The sequence below is a fragment of the Oncorhynchus masou genome, chromosome 24 (assembly GCF_036934945.1).
Source record: "Oncorhynchus masou masou isolate Uvic2021 chromosome 24, UVic_Omas_1.1, whole genome shotgun sequence".
NCBI lineage: Eukaryota > Metazoa > Chordata > Actinopteri > Salmoniformes > Salmonidae > Oncorhynchus > Oncorhynchus masou.
In genome coordinates this window covers 63,108,819-63,130,223 of record NC_088235.1, presented here as the reverse complement: position 1 = coordinate 63,130,223, position 21,405 = coordinate 63,108,819, and positions in this window count along the sequence as shown.

Sequence of the window (21,405 nt, the reverse complement as noted above, 5' to 3'; positions counted from 1 at the left end):
AAGGTTCTCCCATCTCCACAGAGGAACTCTGGTGCTCTGTCAGAGTGACCATCACGTTCTTGGTCACCTCCCTGACAAAGGCCCTTCTCCCCCGATTGCTCAGTTTGGCAGGGAGGCCAGCTCTAGGAAGAGTCTTGGTGGTTCCAAACTTCTTCCATTTAAGAATAATGAAGGCCACTGTGCTCTTGGGGACCTTCAACGCTGCAGAAATGTTTTGGTACCCTTCCCCAGATCTGTACCTCGACACAATCCTGTCTCTGATTGCTACGGACAATTCTTTCGACCTCATGGCTTGGCTTTTTCTCTGACATGCACTGTCAACTGTGGAACCTTATATAGAAAGGTGTGTGCCTTTCCAAATCATGTCCAATCAATTGAATTTACCACAGGTGGAGTCCAATCAAGATGTAGAAACATCTCAAGGATGATCAATGGAAACAGGATGTACCTGAGCTCAATTTTGAGTTTCATAGCAAAGGGTCTGAATAATTATGTAAATAATGTATATCTGTTTTGTTTTTTTAATGGTAAATTTTTTTCAAATCTTTTTACTTTATCCCCTTTTCGTGGTATCCAATCGTTAGTGTCTTGTCTCATCGCTACAACCTCCGTACGGGCTCGGCAGAGATCAAGGTCGAAAGCCATGCATCCTCCAAAACACAATCCAACCAAGCCGCATCCAACACAGCGCGCATCCAACCCGGAAGCCAGCCGCACCATTATGTCTGAGGAAACACCATGCACCTGGCGACCTGGTTAGCTTGCACTGCGCCCGGCCCGCCACAGGACTGGCTAGTGCAATGAGACAAAGATATCCCTAACGGCCAAACCCTCCCTAACCCGGACAACGCTAGGCCAATTGTGCGTTGCCCCATGGACCTCCTGGTCGCGGCTGCGACAGAGCTTGGGCTCAAACCTAGAGTCTCTGGTGGCACAGCTAGCACTGTGATGCAGTGCCCTAGACCACTGCACAACCCGGGAGGCCTGTTTTGTATTTATTTTTAATACATTTGCAACAATTTTTAAAAACCTGTTTTTTCGCGTTGTGGAGTATAGTGTGTAGATTGATGAGAGGAAAAAAATAATGGAATCATTTTAGAATAAGGCTGTAAGGTAACAAAATGTGGAAAAATTCAAGGGGTTTGAATACTTTCCAAATGTACTGTATTTAAATAATTCTGGGAAGTCAGAGTGGGGATTTCTTGACTAATAATGGGCTACTTCCTATAAACTTTCCAGCCTTTGTTTACATTTGCTTTGCTCGTATCTTATACACACTCAGGCAGCATGGAAAGGACTGGATTTTTGTCCAATACCAGTTAATTAACAAGGATTTAGTGAGAATGGAAAATAATGTAAACTATTTTCAGCAACAATTGCCAAAAGTAGCATTAGGGAATTGTAATTATTGTACTCCTTTCAAGGCCATAATTGCTGTAGGAATTGCATGGGAATTTAGAGTGTGTCCATTGTTCACTCTGACATCATTAGAACACCAAACTGAACATGGCTAAAAGCCAAAAGTTGAAAATGTACCTGTTTATATCAATGCTGGTTTGTTGTGTTTGGTGGTGGAATTCTGTGGAAGCATTGGTAGTAGTATTTAGGTAGTAATACCTAAATAGAGAGTGAATTAAAAAATGACTTAAACCTCTGTCCATCAATCCTCATTATTTTAACAGTTGCAGCACATTCTCACATTTGATTCTGAAAGCAGTATGACATACATTCTAATGATTAACTCATAATTTGCCATGGTCTTGGTCAATTCCTTCAGTTGCAAACAATAATGTAGTTGTTATTTTCTTATTGGTGAAACTAGCAATACTTTTACCTGGGTGCATCTCTACTACTTAATACCACCTTCCACATCACTCTCTCTCTCTCTCTCTCTCTCTCTCTCTCTCTCTCACACACACACACACACACACACACACACACACACACACTTCAATTACTTGCTACTTCTGCACATAGACTCGGTACTGGTACCCCGTGAATATAGCCAAATTATCATTAGTCATTGTATATTTATTAATCTTGTAATCTTATAATTTTTCTATTATTTAAATTTTTTCTCTTTGCCTTGTTGGGAAGGGCCTGTAAGAAAGCATTTCACTGTTAGTCTTCACCTGTTGGTCTACAACTGCCACCTGAGCTGAACTCCAGTCCTCACACTGCTCCCTGGTTGGCAGGTTCATTACTGTCACCACCAAATGGAGCTCTGAAGTCCAGGCTCTAATTGGAAGTGATGGACTTACCTCTCTCACACTCCGCTACTCCACTACAGCCCACATCAGGAAGAAGACCTGGGGAGGAGTGGAGATCTCTCACTGGGGCAGGCCATTCTCTCTCTCTTTTTCTCTCTCTCTCTCTCTTGTTTTTCTTTCTCTCTCTCGTGTTCTATTTATGAAACCCTTATGGAAAAAAATGCAGTCAGAGTGCAGTATAACCGCAGTAGGCTGCAAGTACTGCATCCAAAATAACACAGTTTTTTTGCTGCAGTAATATTGCTGTGCAATTGCAGTTAAAATGCAGTAGGACTGCAGTTCAACTGCTGTACATTGCAGTTATTCTGCAATTACTGCATCCAAAATACCCCAGTCCACTGCAGTTACTGCACTTTTACTGCAGTTTCAAAACTGCAATCTTTTTTGTAAGGGAACAGATGTCACACTTAATCTGCAGGGAGGAAATGGGAAAAAAGACTTCCTCATAGTCAAAGTGAGAAATTACATTTGAAAGTGAACATTTCTGGCTACATGACACAATATTGCTTGACAGCATTATCCTTCTCACAGATGAGTCTGACCTCATTTATATTGTGTCAACCTGTATGTATCTAAAAGTGTCATGTTTGACTTCAACATAATGACAGCCCACTCAATGTTTGACGCCATAGCCCTTGTCGTCACAAGAAAGAGGAGAGGCAACGCTCTCGAAACTCCATTACATTTGACAACAACAACCTTGTAGTTTTTTGCTCAACAATCAGTCACGTTCGATACAGCTGAGGAAAAAAACTAAGCAATTTCTTTCAGTGAGACAATTATGTAAGGGGAGAGTTTCTTCTTGTATCATCCCCAATATACCCACCAAGCATTTACCGACGGCGACGTCTTTTTTTGGTCCTGTCCGGACTTGTCGTATTTCTTTGGTACAGTCCGGACCAAATCTGAAATCTGAATCAAACTATGTTTCACAAGTTTGGACAGCACAGTGCAGCAGTAGAGCACAGTACAGTAGAGATTACATAGATCATAGATTTCATAGATACACCAGCAGCTTTAATTTGAGGGACCTAGGAAAATTGTGTTGAAGCTAATTTCCTGCAATTCTACGTAGTTTAACAAGAATCATAACATATTTTAGATAGGCCATTTAATAATAACAATAAAGGAAAATAGTCTAGACCCGATTTCCCCAAATGTTCTTCTGCTACCAAATATATATTATTATGATCATTTATAAGAACCCTCAATTTAATTACACAAATTCTCTTTTACAGAAAGTCAATATATCAATTAATGGTGACAGTCACACATCGTGTAAGATTACTATAAGATTCATTTCTTTGACGCCTCAACTTTAGAAGGTCATAGCTCAGTTTCTGAATGTTATAGAGACAAACCACACACTGCTCCCTGGTCCACATATGCATTACTGTCACCAAATCGATCAGATTTAGATCTGGTCTGCACCGACCTAATGTGTACTTGTTTGGGAATGGGGCTCATTAGAATTATTACCCAGCATGCTTTGCAAGTGTTTTTTTTACATTAACATTTTGGTCATTCAGCAGACATTTTATTCAGAGTGACTGCAATCAATTAAGTTACATACAACATATCACAGTCATAGCATGACTGCTTTTCTATAACTGTTACTGAGAACGTAATTGTAGTTGAATTGGTCTGTAGGTTTATTTTTTGGGAGGTTGGACTAATGTGAATATCTTCACAGCCAGTCTTAACCTCTTAACCTCTTACACAGTCTGAAACAAATCTACTTTGAAACAAAAGTATACATCTCATACACATGGTTATGGGCTTAAAAAAAGAATACACCTGTGCCATGTCAGGTATAGAGTTGAACTGTATAATTTTTTAGTTTGTATCCCAAAATTACATTATTATGTAATAAACTCAGCAAGAAAAGAAATGTCCCTTTTTCAGGACCCTGTCTTACAAATCCAAATAACTTCACAGATCTTCATTGTAAAGGGTTTAACACTCTTTCCCATGCTAGTTCAATGAACCATAAACAATGAATGAACATGCACCTGTGGAACAGTCGTTAATTAAGACACTAACAGCTTATGAAAACATAGGACACTAAAAGAGGCCTTTCTACTGACTCTGAAAAACACCAAAAGAAAGATGCCCAGGGTCCCTGCTAATCTGCGTGAACGTGCCTTAGGCATGCTACAAGGAGGCGTGAGGACTGCAGATGTGGCCAGGGCAATAAATTGCAATGTCTGTACTGTGAGAGGCTTAAGACAGCGCTACAGGGAGACAGGAGGGACAGCTGATCGTCCTCGCAGTGGCAGACCATGTGTAACAACACCTGCACAGGATCAGTACATCCGAACATCACACCTGCAGGACAGGTACAGGATGGCAACAACAACTGCTCGAGTTACACCAAAAATCCCTCCATCAGTGCTCAGACTGTCCGCAACAGGCTGAGAGAGGCTGGACTGAGGGCATGTAGGCCTGTTGTAAGGCAGGTCCTCACCAGACATCACCGGCAACAACGTTGCCTATGGGCACAAACTCAGGACTGACAAAAAGTGCTATTCACTGACGAGTCGCGGTTGTGTCTCACCAGGGGTGTTGATCAGATTCATCTTTATGGTCGAAGGAATGAGCGTTACACTGAGGCCTGTACTCTGGAGCAGGATCGATTTGGAGGTGGAGGGTTCGTCATGGTCTGGGGCGGTGTGTCACAGCATCATCGGACTGAGCTTCTTGTCATTGCAGGCTATCTCAATGTTGTGCGTTACAGGGAAGACAGCGTCCTCCCTCATGTGGTACCCTTCCTGCAGGCTCATCCAGACATGACCCTGCAGCATGACAATGCCACCAGCCATGCTGCTCCTTCTGTGCGAGATTTCCAGCAAGACAGGAATGTCAGTGTTCTGCCATGGCCAGCGAAGAGCCCGGATCTCAATCTCATTGAGCACGTCCTGTTGGATCGGAGGGTGAGGGCGAGAGTCATTCCCCCAGAAATGTCCAGGAACTGGCAGGTGCCTTGGTGGAAGAGTGGGGTAACATCTCACAGCAAGAACTGGCAAATCTGGTGCAGTACTTAATGCAGCTGGTGTCCACAACAGATACCGACTGTTAATTTGGATTTTGACCCCCCCCCTTTTTGTTCAGGGACACATTATTCCATTTCTGCTTGTCACATGTCTGTGGAACTTGTTCAGTTTATGTCTCATTTGTTGAATCTTGTTATGGTCATACAAATATTTACACATGTTAAGTTTGCTGAAAATAAACGCAATTGACAGTGAGAGGACATTTGTTTCCATCACAGAAGAATGACATGTAACAAAACCATTTGGCGTAGAAACACTGGATTTTCTGAGTATTTAATTTTTTAAATGTTGATTAATTATGAAATTCAAAACATATCTATAACATCCCACTCATGAGGCCACTATAGGTAGATTTGTGCATTTTACAGCAGGAAAGGTCTACAGCTTTTGAAAAAGCTAACATAAGAGCATGTGCCACGGGCGCACTGATAACTATTCTGTTGCAGTCTTTAGCTGGTTCCTCTTTCCTATATTAAGAGGCTTTCAATGTCTGGAGAAGGCGTCTTTTCACATTTCATTCAGCACCTAACATTCACCTGACATCACTGTCCAGACGCATCGTTTCAAAGTAATTTTGTTTACTCGGTTCACATAAAAATGTAATACAACCAATAAAACAATTGATTCAGGTCATATCATTTCCTTACTAACGTCACATGCGAACGGAGAGTAATCGTTGAGATATGATTAAAATTGGGTGTGAACTGTGAATGTGCCGACTGTGTGAGTCTTTGCGAGTATGTGTATTTTGTCAGATTACACTGTTGGACTTGGGCCAGAACGGCACACAGCTGAGCGATCGGAGGGAAGTGGGCCGACAATTAGACAAAGCCTAGCCTGTGACACTAACCCTCAAGCATCAGGCTAATGAGAGTTATAGTGGCTGAAGACATTCCATCAGGCAGACAGGCTGGTAGCCCCATGATTGGTTGGTTCACTCTGATCAAGGAATGGCATCACAGATTCCCATCAAACCAACTCCTTGAATATCCTACTCCTTGAAGTTTGCAGTTGTGTCTAAAAAACACTATTTTGCTAAATACCATGTTTTTTTTACCCTTTAGTACAGAAATGTTAAACTAACACCACTCCCAACCAACAACCGCTATGTTTCTTACGAGTCCGGTGGTCACGTGACTTGTATCTGCTCTGTGATTGGATGATATAGACCGCAACGTTATATGGGATTTTTACATTTGTTTTGACGGATCGCAACCAACTGAAAGGTGCATACACCGCCACCTACTGTACTGGAGTGTGATCCCTCCCTATTAATCTATTTAGCTTATTTAGCCCTGTGTTTCTGCCTACAGTTCTGGACTGTAAATTCATTACAGTTTGTGACACAAAAGGGAAGGGAAAAAGGACTGGGAAAAGGGAAGGAAAATCAACCAGCTCTATACCCATTATAACCTCACCATTATTCCACTACTTGCCCCCATCTGATCTTAGACCAGGCCAGCAGCCTGGGAGGATGGTACACTATCATTCAACACACCTTGTAAAATCCTCTGCAGTAAAATATTGTACACCCAAGTACTTCTCTGCAGCTGCCACCACAATTTCTGCAGTACAGTTGATAACCATTTCTATGAAAGCTAAGCCAACCTTCCTGAAACACATGTTATTCCTATCACTCTCTATATGCCATGGCCTACTTACAGGGAGCCTCTTAGGATCCCTCGCCCTGGACCCATCTTCCTCTACTACTCTTTTCACTGCATCATCATACGACAACTTCTGTACTTCACTGGCCCTGGCAACCTCGACCTGCCTTTCTCTCACCGGACACTTCTGATCTCCAGCACCATGGGTACCCCTTCAGTTAACACACACAGCTTTTTCCTCCTCTTGGATTCCATCTTGAAATATACTTGCTATACTTGAAGTTAATGATTACATGTATAAGGAATGTATATGGTGAGGTCAATGAAGGGTGGATAAGAGCTAGGGGTTACGGAAAGTTAGAGTGAGGAAAAAGACAATCACCTGGTTGTGCTCACTAATAAGGTTGGATAGCTGTGGATTATGGAGGAGTGAGGAATTCAGGCCGAGGTCAGGTTGTATTCGGCGTCACTAATAAGGTTGGATAGCCGTGGATTATGGAGGAGTGAGGAATTCAGGCCGAGGTCAGGTTGTATTCGGCGTCACTAATAAGGTTTATGGAGGAGTGAGGAATTCAGGCCGAGGTCAGGTTGTATTCGGCGTCACTAATAAGGTTGGACAGCCGTGGATTATGGAGGAGTGAGGAATTCAGGCCGAGGTCAAGTTAGATGAAGTGAGAAAGAGCAGTCCTATTACACACACACAATTTATATTTCTGCCTAGCAACAGAAATGGATTGGCTGTCTAGATGTGGAAGGAGTTGACTCCGCCTAGTAGGAGGGTATAAATACTTGTGCTGGTGTAAATATTGCTTTGTCTTTGCAGCTGTTTGACCCAGTGGGTGAATAAACTTGGTTTGAACTTTTACTAGTTGTCCGTTCTGACAAACAGAGTGAAAAACTAACAGTTGGTGCTGTCTGCAGGATTCGCCCCGATTTAGAGTCGAACTAGAGAGTCAGAATCAGTGAAACAGGAGCCAGCACCAAAAACAAGGTAGACACAGTTCTTACACCTGTTACCACTCATTCTGACATCTTGGGGAGATGAGAGTCATAGGATGAACCAATTATAGGATATGGACATAGAAAGCCAGGGTGCCAAGTCTAGGTCCAAGAGGCTTCTAAACAGATACTACCCCCAAGCCATTAGACTACTGAACATCTAATCAAATGGCTACCTGGACTACTTGCCTTGCCAACGCCCCCTCTTTTACACTGCTGCTACTCTCTGTTATAATCTATGCATAAGCCACTTTAATAATTCTGCCCACATGTATATATTATCTCAATTAACTTAACTAATCGGTGCCCATGTACATTGACTCTGTACCGGTACCCTGTGTATATAGACTCGCTATTGTTATTTTACTTATTTTATTTTTTCTTTAATTATTTGTTAAATTTTTTTCTTTTTTGTTGTTGGTATTTTTCTTAAAACTGCATTGTTGGTTAAGGGCTTGAAAGTAAGCATTTCACTGTAAGGTCTACACTTGTTGTATTCGGTGCATGTAACAAATCAAATTTGATTTGATTTATTTAGTAGGCCCATTGTGTAACTACTGGTTGGAAATATATGGTTAAGGGTAGGTTCCGTAAAGAGGGGTCCCGAGTGGGATTAGTCCTCAACGAGATCCATAGAAATACATGGTTTAGGGTGGGTCCCGTTAGAATAGGTCCCAAGTGGAGATAGTTTCTGCGAGATCTGTGAGTGACACTACAGTGTAGGGTAAATTCCGTGTAGGACAGGTCCCTAGTGGGGTTGTTTCCCTGCGAGCTCTGTAAGTGGGACGAAAGTTCCAGCTGCAGTGACTGTGAGGCCGTAGAGTGTGTGTGTATGGATAAATTGTCATGCTTGTGTACTAGTACAAAAGGTTGTAGCGGTGTAGTCCATATAGAAGGACAAAGGAAGGAAGTGCATACTAAGGAGAATAGGAGATATCTGAAAACATCTGTGCTTTAAGATGAAACATTGTCAGTGAGTGGTAATGTGGATGGTGATAAAATGTTGTTTACAAGGTTGCCTACAAGTTCTGGAAGAGAGCATTATTGCGAGTGTATTAGCAGTAGCAATAAGGAGAGAGGTTGACAGATTATGTGGAAATAATAAGACTACTGTAAATAATTTAGGTTATGTGTGTTGTCAACAACAGTGATATTTGAAGCGTGACACTGGTATAAGACATTAGGTCTCCCGTATTCTCCAGTAGTAAATTGGCAGTCACTTCAGTATTGGTTCTAATACAAGGTATCCGGTGGCGTGACCAATTAATAGGCAGAAATACCATAGATATTCTCCGGGGAAGTGGGTATCCCTACCATGGAAAATTGTAAATACAGTGCGTGTATTAGAGTCGTGAGTGAGGAAATCTAAACACCCTAGACACAGTCGAGAGAGGCGCATAAATAACCACCATTGAAATGGCATCCGTGGCTTCTGACACTCCCGAAAAAGGGGGAATAGAATAGGAAAACAATAGCAAAACATGGGTGCGCTAAAAGAAGCGCAAGAGCATTCTACCAATTTGGGAAAATTGAGCAAACTGGATCAAATTGGTCAGCATTTCCCTGCTGATGGAAAATTCCAATCTAATAAAGAATTCAGATATGCTATTGTGAGTTGGCACAATGACATAAAATAAAAAATGTAAAGCTCAATACACCAGCGTTTTGATGTCAATGTTCTATCAACAGAAAAACAAAACTGATAAAAACTAAATTAGAAGTTGTACTCAACATTAAAAAGACTGGGTACATAAGTACATTGAGAGAATATGTAAGTCTGCTTTGATGGCAGGTTTGAAATCTGTTATCAAAACGGCTATTGCGGGGGTAGTGACCAACATTTTCAATGGAATGAAATAGTGCAGTAAGCTTGAGAGTGGAATCTAATTCTGTCTGGACAGAGGAAAACATAACGACATCAATGCTGGCACGGGAACAAACTAAGGAACAGACAGATATAGAGGGGGTAACAAAGTGTAGGAGTCCAGGTGAGTCCAATATTGCGCTGATGCACGTAATGATGGTGACAGGTGTGCGTAATGATGGGCAGCATGGTGCCCTCAAGTGCTAAGAGGGGGAGTGGGAGCAGGCATGGCAGTGCATGTGGTTAATACAGCCACAGTGAAAGCTGTTAACAGTGGCTTTAACGGCCAAGGTAAGAGAAAGAACAGGAAGGAAAGGGCAGTGAATCTGACTCAAGACACAGAGCGTCAGAACCCTGTTTTAGGTGTGGGGCCGTTGGTCATTGGAAAAGCGAGTGTAGGGCAGCAGGGAAGCCTACTGCAACCGCTCCCTCTGGAGGGAACGCTGTGATGTAGTCATTTGCAGCATTAGAAAAAGAACAGCAGAAGACACTCTTGAGGGCAGCGGAGCAAGTGAGCTCGAATTGGCTAAATTTGTGACAGGAAAAAGTCTTACATTTAGTGGGGTAACGGGGCAGATTCTAAAGCGATACGACTAATACCCATGTCTCTGACCATAGAAGCAGTAACAATATCCAGATCATATTACATGGCGACAGGTGTGGAACCAATTTTGGTGTTGGATAATCTATGCGAAAGAAATGGATTCTAAAATGGATTCTATTAGGTAAAAAGTTCAAATCCATTGCAAGCTCAGAAAACCTTAAAAAAATGTTTTATCGTGAGACACTTTATATCTTTATAGAATTGACGAAAGGGACGAGGGGTCACGAGAAATTACAGTGTCGTTAAAATTATAAGTAATTGTTTGTAGAGTTTTATGCTGGTGTTAACATGTCTTTGTCTTTGCAGCTGTTTGATCCAGTGGGTGAATAAACTTGGTTTAAGCTTTTATTGTTGTCCGTTAGATTTTCACTCTGTTTGTCAGAACTTAACACACCAATACTACACATTTCTTTGTCTCATGCCCTGCTTCACACTTGTCGCATCTATGAATCTATCTCCTACATACTGCTGCAACGTGTTTGACATTTTATGACGCTTGTATCTAAACCAAAGTAGATAATTTCAAGATTGGTCTATACATCAGTTAGGGTCTCTATAAGCTTCATTGTGAGGTTCTAAACCTAGTGTGAATGTGCATCCTTGAGGTTGATATACCTGGCCAAGGCTTTCGACTCTGTCAATCACCATATTCTTATCGGCAGACTCAGTAGCCTCGGTTTTTCTAATGACTGCCTTGCCTGGTTCACCAACTACTTTGCAGACAGAGTTCAGTGTGTCAAATCGGAGGGCATGTTGTCCGGTCCTCTGGCAGTCTCTATGGGGGTACCACAGGGTTCAATTCTCAGGCCGACTCTTTTCTCTGTATATATCAAAGATGTTGCTCTTGCTGCGGGCGATTCCCTGATCCACCTCTACGCAGACGACAACATTCTGTATACTTCTGGCCCTTCTTTGGACACTTTGCAACACTTGCATGCTTTTCAACCGCTCGCTGCCTGCACCCGCACGCCCGACTAGCATCACCACCCTGGATGGTTCCGACCTAGAATATGTGGACATCTATAAGTACCTAGGTGTCTGGCTAGACTGCAAACTCTCCTTCCAGACTCATATCAAACATCTGCAATCCATAATCAAATCTAGAGTCGGCTTTCTATTTCGCAACAAAGCCTCCTTCACTCACGCCGCCAAACTTACCCTAGTAAAACTGAATATCCTACCGATCCTCGACTTCGGCGATGTCATCTACAAAATAGCTTCCAATACTCTACTCAGCAAACTGTGTGAAGTTTATCACAGTGCCATCCGTTTTGTTACTAAAGCACCTTATACCACCCACCACTGCGACCTGTATGCTCTAGTCGGCTGGCCCTCGCTGCATGTTCGTTGCCAGACCCACCCCAGGTCATCTACAAGTCTATGCTAGCACGCGCTCCAGCAGGTGTATCTCACTGATCATCCCTAAAGTCAAAACCTCATTTGGCCGCCTTTCCTTCAAGTTCTCCGCTGCCTGTGACTGGAACGAATTGCAAAAATCTCTGAAGTTGGAGACTTTTATCTCCCTCACCAACTTTAAACATCTGCTATCTGAGCAGCTAACCGATTGCTGCAGCTGTACATAGTCCATCGGTATATAGCCCACCCAATTTACCTACCCCAGCCCATACTGTTTTTATTTCATTTACTTTTCTGCTCTTTTGCACACCAGTATCTCTACCTGCACATGTTCATCTGATCATTTATCACTCCAGTGTTAATCTGCTAAATTGTAATTATTAATTCTTATGGCCTATTTATTGCCTACCTCCTCATGCGTTTTGCACACAATGTATATAGAATCCTTTTTTTCTACTATGTTATTGTTTATTGTTTACTCCATGTGTAACTCTGTGTTTTTGTCTGTACACACTGCTATGCTTGATCTTGGCCAGGTCGCAGTTGCAAATGAGAACTTGTTCTCAACTAGCCTACCTGGTTAAATAAAGGTGAAATAAAACAATAACAAAAATAAAAAATTGTCAAAATGTTTGCTTTGGGGTATGTTGAGCCAATGGTTGAGTCAATGGCAAGTTGAGCAAATTGAAGTGTTTTCTTCCCAGGCGTAATGCAAGGCATTATCGGTGGGATGTGAGCTAAAAACAGGGCCTATGTTATAAGTGTTTTAAAAAGTACAAAGCGTTTGTTAGGTGTTAAGTCTGTCTTAAAATCTGCTTAAAATTATCAAATGATTTAAAAAAGTGATTGTGATAGTATTGAAGTGTATTTGGGAAATAAAGATTGACATGGTTTTAAAAAGGAAGTGGTAATATTTAATTCATCAGTTTGTGTTTAATGACCTCTGTTCTGACTTTCTGGGACTTTCACCCTCTCCAGAAAGTCTAGAGACATTGGGTGAGATTTAAGTATAATATTGTTAGGTTCTAATTTCAGAGTAAATAACTCACGGACACTAGAGAAGCTTAATCAAGTTGAATATTTCCCAAAGGGTCGACACAGCTGTATTCAGACAAAAATATGTCCTCACCATCACAATTATATATACCCCACTTTGGACACTCCTCCTTCTCTCCAATCATTACATCTTATGGTTCGACAGTAAGAGGGTAACAGGATACTAAACCCTTATTACTCCCTTCAGGGGATCTGACCTGACCTCCTGACCTCAACCCCTCCTTCGCCTAATCCACAGATGGCCATCTGCTCCCCTATTGCAATCCTGTGATCTCCTCTCGTCCACCCAGCATATTCCACAGCCACTCTGTCTTTCTACAGATCCCACTCCTTTGTATACCTTGCATCTGATCTATCATGTCTTTAATATATGTTCAAATTTAAGCCCGAATCCAACAGTCCCTCCTCTTGAACAATAGGATCCTAATGTTCAATTTATACAAACTTGGAAATTACTAATGGACAAACAATAATACAACTTGCATTTAAAAAAGGAACAAATTAATATAAATGAATAAACAATGATAACAAATCACAAATTAAAAAATGTACAAATGGAACAAACAATGATAACAAACATTCACTGTGAGGTTTACAAACTCAGAGACTTATGACCTACACAATTTTATTTCCATCTCTCATCACAAAACAAAATGCCATTCCAGCTGAATCTGCTGTCTTGTTCCCTGTCAGCTGGAACGCTTTTTGTTTCTCCACTTTCTCCTACTGATTCCTAAGAGAGTGATAGCATAAGACTTGGAAAGCAACAAAAATACATAAAACATAACAGCATTACTAACGTGATAAGCTATGCATAATTATATATGCATGAAAACCAGTCTGAGACCATTACAATTCCCACTCTCTCGTCACCTGACTCTATGCCTCCAGGATACTTCCCTGCAGGGTTCCACAAAAATGAAAGCTCTAAAAAAGCTTCCTCATGCTTTCGCCCAGTCGTCCCCTTTCGGCCCCAGGTTCCGAGAGGTGTTCCAAAGTCATGTCATTTTCACTTTGTCCTCATCTCCTCCATTTCACCTGATAGGCACGTCACCTGATATGCAAGCGCGAATCCCTAATCAACGGTACATCCTCTTGAGGTAACTCACATCAATGCCTTCAACATTTTGTTCAGAGTACAATTACCCCAACATCTATCCTCTATCATATGATGCATTAACCAATAAAGTAGCTAACCCCAACCCAACTATGATGTTTAAAGTAGCTCCCAGACCCAACCCATCTGTATGTCTTACAGTGGAATCTAATCTCTCTCTCTCTCTCGCTCTGCTTCCTCTGTCATGGTGTCTTCACTCACCCATTATGGAGCTGGACCTCATTTCATGTGAGAACTATGCACCCCCCAAGGAGAGTCATGACGATCTTTACCGCTGCAGGTACCGTTAGGAGTAGTGTGTGTGGCCCAAACTAACGCTGTCCCAACACCGCCGCCTGCTGTCTCTTGATGTACACGCAATCTCCAGAATTCAGCCCTTGGTTATCTCTGCTTTAACCTGAGAATATACACACTGCTATCCCAACAATGCTATTAAAGTAACCCCTGCGAATACTAACATGGCCCATGACTATTGTCTCACAATACCCCTCATTTGCACAGTAGTCCAGTTCCATGTTGTCAATATAGCATCCTTCGGTACTAGTACTGCTCCTTCAGTTGCTGTCCCTACCGCGACTGCCGTGAGAATAACTCCTGCATGTCATCTGTCAAATGTTCACTGGTTGTTAGAAATTGAGAAAAGATGAATGATTTAGGAAAAATATGCAACCTAACAAAACTCTGAGTCACAGGTGTCCTGAAAGTTTAACATAGTGTCTTAAATGCCATCACTATCTCTTCTACTCTCACAATGATCTATGTATGTGTAATGTTCAACTAAATCCCCATATTGTGTACAGTTAGCTGTCCTTCCTCTCCTATGAGCTATCTTCTGTAACAATATAAAGTCTCTGGGAATGATGCTCCTCTATCATTACATCTAACCCATAACACACTAGTCACTACTCCTAATGCATTTTCTACAGTTATAAACATAATAACACATTCTCAAATCAATTAGTCAATATACATCATTCCCTCCTATGGAACAATGAACACCCTTATGTTAAAAAAAACAACAAATTGACTTGAAAAGGAAAGAGAAAAAAAGTACATGTTGTCGTGTCTTTGGCTATGCCGGATTAAGTGATATGACATGCTATTCTATAGAATCCTTTCTCTGTAATTAATATTACCTGATTGAGCTAATCATGGAAATGTAATTAACTAGAAAGTCAGGGCACCACAAAATAATATTTATAGAGCAGTTATCTTCCGAATAAACTCTTAAAGAACTAGTAATATTTTACATCAATAGCAGTCAATATTAATCGTCAGCTTATTTCAGTCTTATCTGAAAGTTGTAAATTCTTGGTTCTTCTTCACGAACCCTGAAGCAATACAAAATTGGGTTTAATTATTTATTTACTAAATACCTAACTAATCACACAGAATTACATATACACAGAATGAATCATACCTTGATTACAAATTACGTCATAAAGGAAAACGTCCCTAGCTGGCGGAACAGATATGACAGCTGGTTACACAAAGAAAAGGGGGCAGGGTTTGTGTGAAAGAGCGGGAAGAGTGAGGAACAAAGGGAGAAGTGATGTCTCTACCATAAATACAGTATCATGCATTCTAAATTACCGCCCATTTGGAAAAGGAAAATGCAATAAATATTTACTCTGAGCTGCGCTTCGGTATGTTGGTGGTAGAAGGAAGCCCGTGTTGTCCAACAGAGTCCTTTATCCTTTGAAGAATGCATCTGCTGGTAAATTGGATACGTTGTAGTAAAGTATTTGTGTGGTAGATGGGATACTCTGTCTGTTCTTTCCGAGCTCACGTTTGCAGCTGCTGTTGCTAACTCAACAGCTAGGAGGTATCACTTCTGTAGTGAATAAGAGTTCAAAGTTCATACCATTCGCAACCAAAGCCTACGCTGAGGTTGGCTTCGTTCTGTAGTTATTATCTGAACCATTCTGACATCGGACCGTCGTCCTCACATCCTTGGAACAGGAGGTTACATTTTCGTCAAGGCTTTATATAGTGGAAGGAGAAGGGTGTGTTTTCACAGTTTTATAACCCATGTCTCTTCACAGGGGTGGGCCACTGATTGAGAAGAGCCCTAACACTATGAAAACCCAAATCTCTCATTTGGAACCTAAAATTACATTTAATCTCTTCACCAATAATTATATATTCAAACATTTAAATTGAACTACAATGTGCAGACTTTCCACTGTAGAGTTTATGTCATCCTATCATTGAGGAGAATGTCTCAGATGACAACCGAACTGGCATCATATTAATTAAGTACCAACACATATGTTCAAGTGGTCGGATTACCAGAATATGGTTCATTTCCCCCCACCTTCTGATGTTCCCAGAAACTCTATGTTAACCAAAGGATTTTCAAATGTCACATCAGTAGGGTAGAGAGAGGAAAAAGGGGGAGGGGGTATTTTGACTGTCATAAACCTTCCCCAGGCCAACGTCATGACAATGTTTAATAACCTAGCACCAGCCATTGATGCGATGTAACATTACAATTCTGAATTACAGGGAAAACAAAAGAGAACAAAAAATGTTCATGGTTGTCCCAAGCTATCATCCAGTGATTCCCTAACAAACCAACCCCCGGCGAAATACATTTTAGCAGCGACCCCACCCCTCATCGTTCTGAAGCAATTCTCTCTCGCTGTCTCCCAATCACAACAATATAAATTATCCAACCCAAATTTAGAATGACATTCCTCAGTGCTTACATTGACTATATGACGAATAATTACATTAACCATTTCTTAAGAACCTTATCTCTACGACAAAATGTCAAAAAGCATAACAACATACTGTTACTGCTAAAACCATTTTGTAAATTAGTCCATACTCCCTCTACTGGCGGACCTCTCGGAAGAGTTAACAGATTATGAAGTTAGCACCCTAACCCCTCGCAGAATTCCACACTCCATTATCCAATCTGGTAAAATTTGTGTGGAAACAAAAACACAAAATGAAATCAGCAAAATATACATCACAATCCATTTGAAGTAACTGTCATCCCTTATTAACATATATTTTCCTTTCTATATGCAGACTGAACACAGTACCACTGTATAAGTACACTAAGACCAGGACCTCAGGGAACTGGTCATTTCCCCTTTTGAAAAAATAAACATATTCAAATAACTAATCCATTTAGAATTACAACACTTTATAACTCCCTACGGTAATAATAATAATTTCCTAAAGAAATGGTACAATTTGATTAGAGACTGGTGTTTCTCATTCATTTTATAATTAAATGCCCCTGTTCTGTACATTTCTAGTGAGGTTGATCATTGCTCACGAGAGATTTTTAGGATACAGGGCATTCAACACCATTAAAATGTTTCCTGTCCCTTTTCTTTCCCTGTCCTTCAGAAACCATTTAAATACCTTTTAAAACATTCCCATCCTTCTGCATACCCAATTTTACTGAATTGAATAGACCCCATCCAAATAAATCCCACAGTATCAACACACCACAAACGCATATTCGTAACCAGTAAATGGTGCGTGCGAGCTGGTGAACCGTAGGTCCAGAACACACATGAACGGGCCTCACATATTATCTGGAACCTGTTTATGGCCTAATCCAGATACGTTAATACCTAAAACTGCCGAATATCACAAACTGCTCTCCCCCCTCAATCTCCGGGGACCTTCAAACGAAAAATAATGAAACCCCCTCTTTTGGAAAAGAGAGTGCACATTTCGTTAGCATTCACTATGCAACATTTTAGACAGCAATCCAAAAATATTAATTATAAACCAAACCTGTTATTTGTAAATCTGCTGTCCATTATTTAGCATGTACTACCCATAGACACGGCACAATTATTTCTCCACCGAGTGTAACACTGGTCTCCTTACCCCATGATTATCCATAACCACCACACCACATAAAACAATTTAAAGTTCATTTTAGGTTTGGTAACCCCTATAGCAATTACTCGTGACCCCTCCACCCTTTCGACCATTCTAGAATTATATTCCAGAATAAGACCACATAAAACGTAAATCTATTTAAAAATAAAACCACATAAAATGTCTCATGATATATATAAAAAAACAAGGCTTTCTGAGTGTTTTTGGCCATCTAATTTAAATGTGTTACCTTTAGAATCCATTCTTCAACTCAAAATACAGATTCTTCAACCCAAAATAAATTTTCCTGTGGCAAATTTAGCCAATTTCTCATTGCAAGGAATCCGCAATATTTAATCCCTGGCCTAGGTTAGGTAAAATGTGATCTCATACGTCTTCCTCCACATAGAAACTGTAATCTCTATGAACCACTTATTGATCGAAACAGAGACTATACACCCCTAGGTGAAAGTTCCATTCTTGCTAATCTCAAAACGATTAGTTGTTGCTCTTTTGAAAAAGATGCAAACTCTTGTATAGTGGCATTTCCTTCGAATGCAGTAGGATCCAGTATCACCTTACACTCATTCTTCCAATGCCCGATAGCTCCCTGTTTTAGATGTGGGACTATCTCCTCACGCTTTGATGTTTTTTCACTACGTTTCTTTGTTTTATCTTGGCCATTGAAACTATAGGTAGTGATTTTCTCTATGGCCCTATTAACCCCTCGCACGCCTGCGAGGTGAGCGGAGTTATATTCCATTCTCAAAACATCGTCTTGAATTAAATCTACTACCCCCGCAAATACCGTTTTGATCACAGGGTTCAAACCTGTCATCAAAGCATAATTGCAAATTCTATCAATATACTCCCATTCCCAGTCTTTCTGTGGTTGCGTACTGGTACTCATTCTGGGTTTATCGTGATGCATTCTTTGTTGATAGAATGCTGACATCAAAATGTTGGCATATTGAGCTTTTGATTCTGTTTTGATATCTTTATGCCAAGTCATAATAGCCTCCCTGAATTCTTTATTTGATTTGAATTCTCCGTCAGCGGGAAAATATTGTCCAATTTGATCTACTTTGCGAAATTTTTCCCATATTCCAGTCGAATTGGTAGAATGCTTGTGCGCTTCTTTCAGCGCCACCATGGATTAAAAAAAAATATGCTAGCTCTACATTACAGGGAGAATCGGAGCTGTTTGTCGCCATATCAATAGTTATTATTCCTTAAACTCTCCCGACGGTGTTCAGGGTATCTTAGATTACTTCACTCCCGTCTATAATACACACCTTCTATTAACCATTTTCTAAAATAGCACTACACACTTCCCCGGTTAATACTTAATTGGTCACGACACTTAATATCTTGTATTTAGAACCGATACCATAGTGTCTGCAAATGTATTACAGGTGAATATGGATGACTTATTTTCTCCAATATCCCTATTATTGAAAACACACATCACCAAAATTATTCACACTTGTCTTCCTATTTCCACATAATCTGCCATGGTTCACCACCCCAACAATGAATCACTAACCTTTGATGATCTTCATCAGATGACACTCATTGGACATCATGTTACACAATCCATGTATGTTTTGTTCGATAATGTGCATATTTATATCCAAAAATCACAGTTTACATTGGCGCGTTACGTGCAGTAATGTTTTGATTCCAAAACATCCGGGGATATTGCAGAAATACTCATAATCACCATTGATAAAAGATACTAGTGTATTTCACAAAATTAAAGATAGACTTCTCCTTAATGCAACCGCTGTGTCATATTTCAAAAGAACTTTATGGAAAAAGCATAATCTGAGAACGGCTCTCAGAGCCCAAAACAGCCAGAGGAATTTTGAAATCAACAAAGTTAGAAACAACACCTTAAATATTCACTCTTCATCAGAAGGCACTCCCAGGAATCCCAGTTCGACAATAAATTACTGATTTGTTCCATAAAGTTCCATAATTTATGTCCAAATAGCCAGTTGTTGTTAGCGTGTTCAGCCGAGTAATCCATCTTCATGATGCACGAGCATTTCATCCAGACAAAAACTCGTGTTCCATTACAGTTCTTTAGAAACATGTCAAACGATGTATGGAATCAATCGTTAGGATGTTTTTAACATAAAACATCAATGATGTTCCAACCGGAGAATTTCTTTGTCTTCAGAAAAAGCACTGGAACGTGAGGTAACTCTGGTGGGAGGACGCGTCATGAGACCAAGGCTCTCTGCCAGACCACTGACTCAAAGAGGTCTCCTGAGCCCCTCCTTTATAGTAGAATCCTCATTCAAGTTTCAAAAGACGGTTGATATCTAGTGGAAGCCGTAGGAAGTGCAACCTCATCCATATCTCAATGTGTAGGCCAAGCTTTGGGCCAAGCTTTACAAAACTACAAACCTCAGATGTCCCACTTCCTGATTGGATTTTTCTCAGGTTTTCGCCTGCCATATGAGTTCTGTTATACTCACAAACATCATTCAAACAGTTTTAGAAACTTCAGAGTGCTTTCTATCCAATACTAATGATACTATGCATATATTAGCATCTGGGACAGAGTAGGAGGCAGTTCACTCTGGGCACGCTATTCATCCAAAAGTGAAGATGCTGCCCCCTATCCCAAAAAGGTTAACTGAACACAGACAACTCCAAAATAAAATACGAACGTGACGTTCTGCAGGGCAAAATAACAACCCATGCAAAATTAAGAACCCACAAATGAAAGAAGGAAAAAGGACTACCGAAGTATGATTCTCAATCAGAGACAACGATAGACAGCTGCCTCTGATTGGGAACCACACTCAGCCGAAAATAATGAAATAGAAAACATAGAAATAAAGAAACTAGAATTCCCACCCTAGTCACACCCTGGCCTAACCAAAATAGAGAATAAAAACCTCTTTATGGCCAGGGCGTGACACACTCACACTCACACCCTACGCTTTTATGGCCACTGAAACTGGGCCTTTTGTCCTCTCACCCAGAATTTACTCCGCTTGGACTTACCCTTTGCAGGTTTCAGTCTGCACCGGCTTACCTTCCGGGACTCACCCTATTCTTATAGTAGTCACAGGAACTATCCCAATCAGAATTTACCCCCTAGGGCTTACCCCACAGGTACTAGCCTGCTTGGGTTTACCTTCCGGGACTTAATCTATACTTATAGTACTAGCAGGAACCAACCTACTAGGAATTTACCATTTACTTTATAGTACTAGCAGGAACCAACCTACTAGGTATTTACCCCCTAGGACTTACCCTATAGGTACCAGCCTGTACGAGTTTACCTTCTGGGACTTACCATCTACCATAAAGCTACTACCGGTCGATATACAATGGGCCTATCGAATTAAACTCAGGCTCTCCAAGTCCGTATCCCGTAATTTGTTCAGCCTACGATTCTCATCTCCCAAAAATGTCAAAATAAGTGGAAACAGATATAGGAACTAGCCTACCTTGTTTGTTGCCAGCTCTGCTCCACTGATCTGGACTCTTTGGTTTGACTACAAATCGTGGTGAACCCTGCTCGCAGCACCGTCTGTTAGGTTCTAATTACAGAGTAATTAACTCACGTAAACTAGAGAAGCTTAACCAAGTTGAATTCTTCCCAAA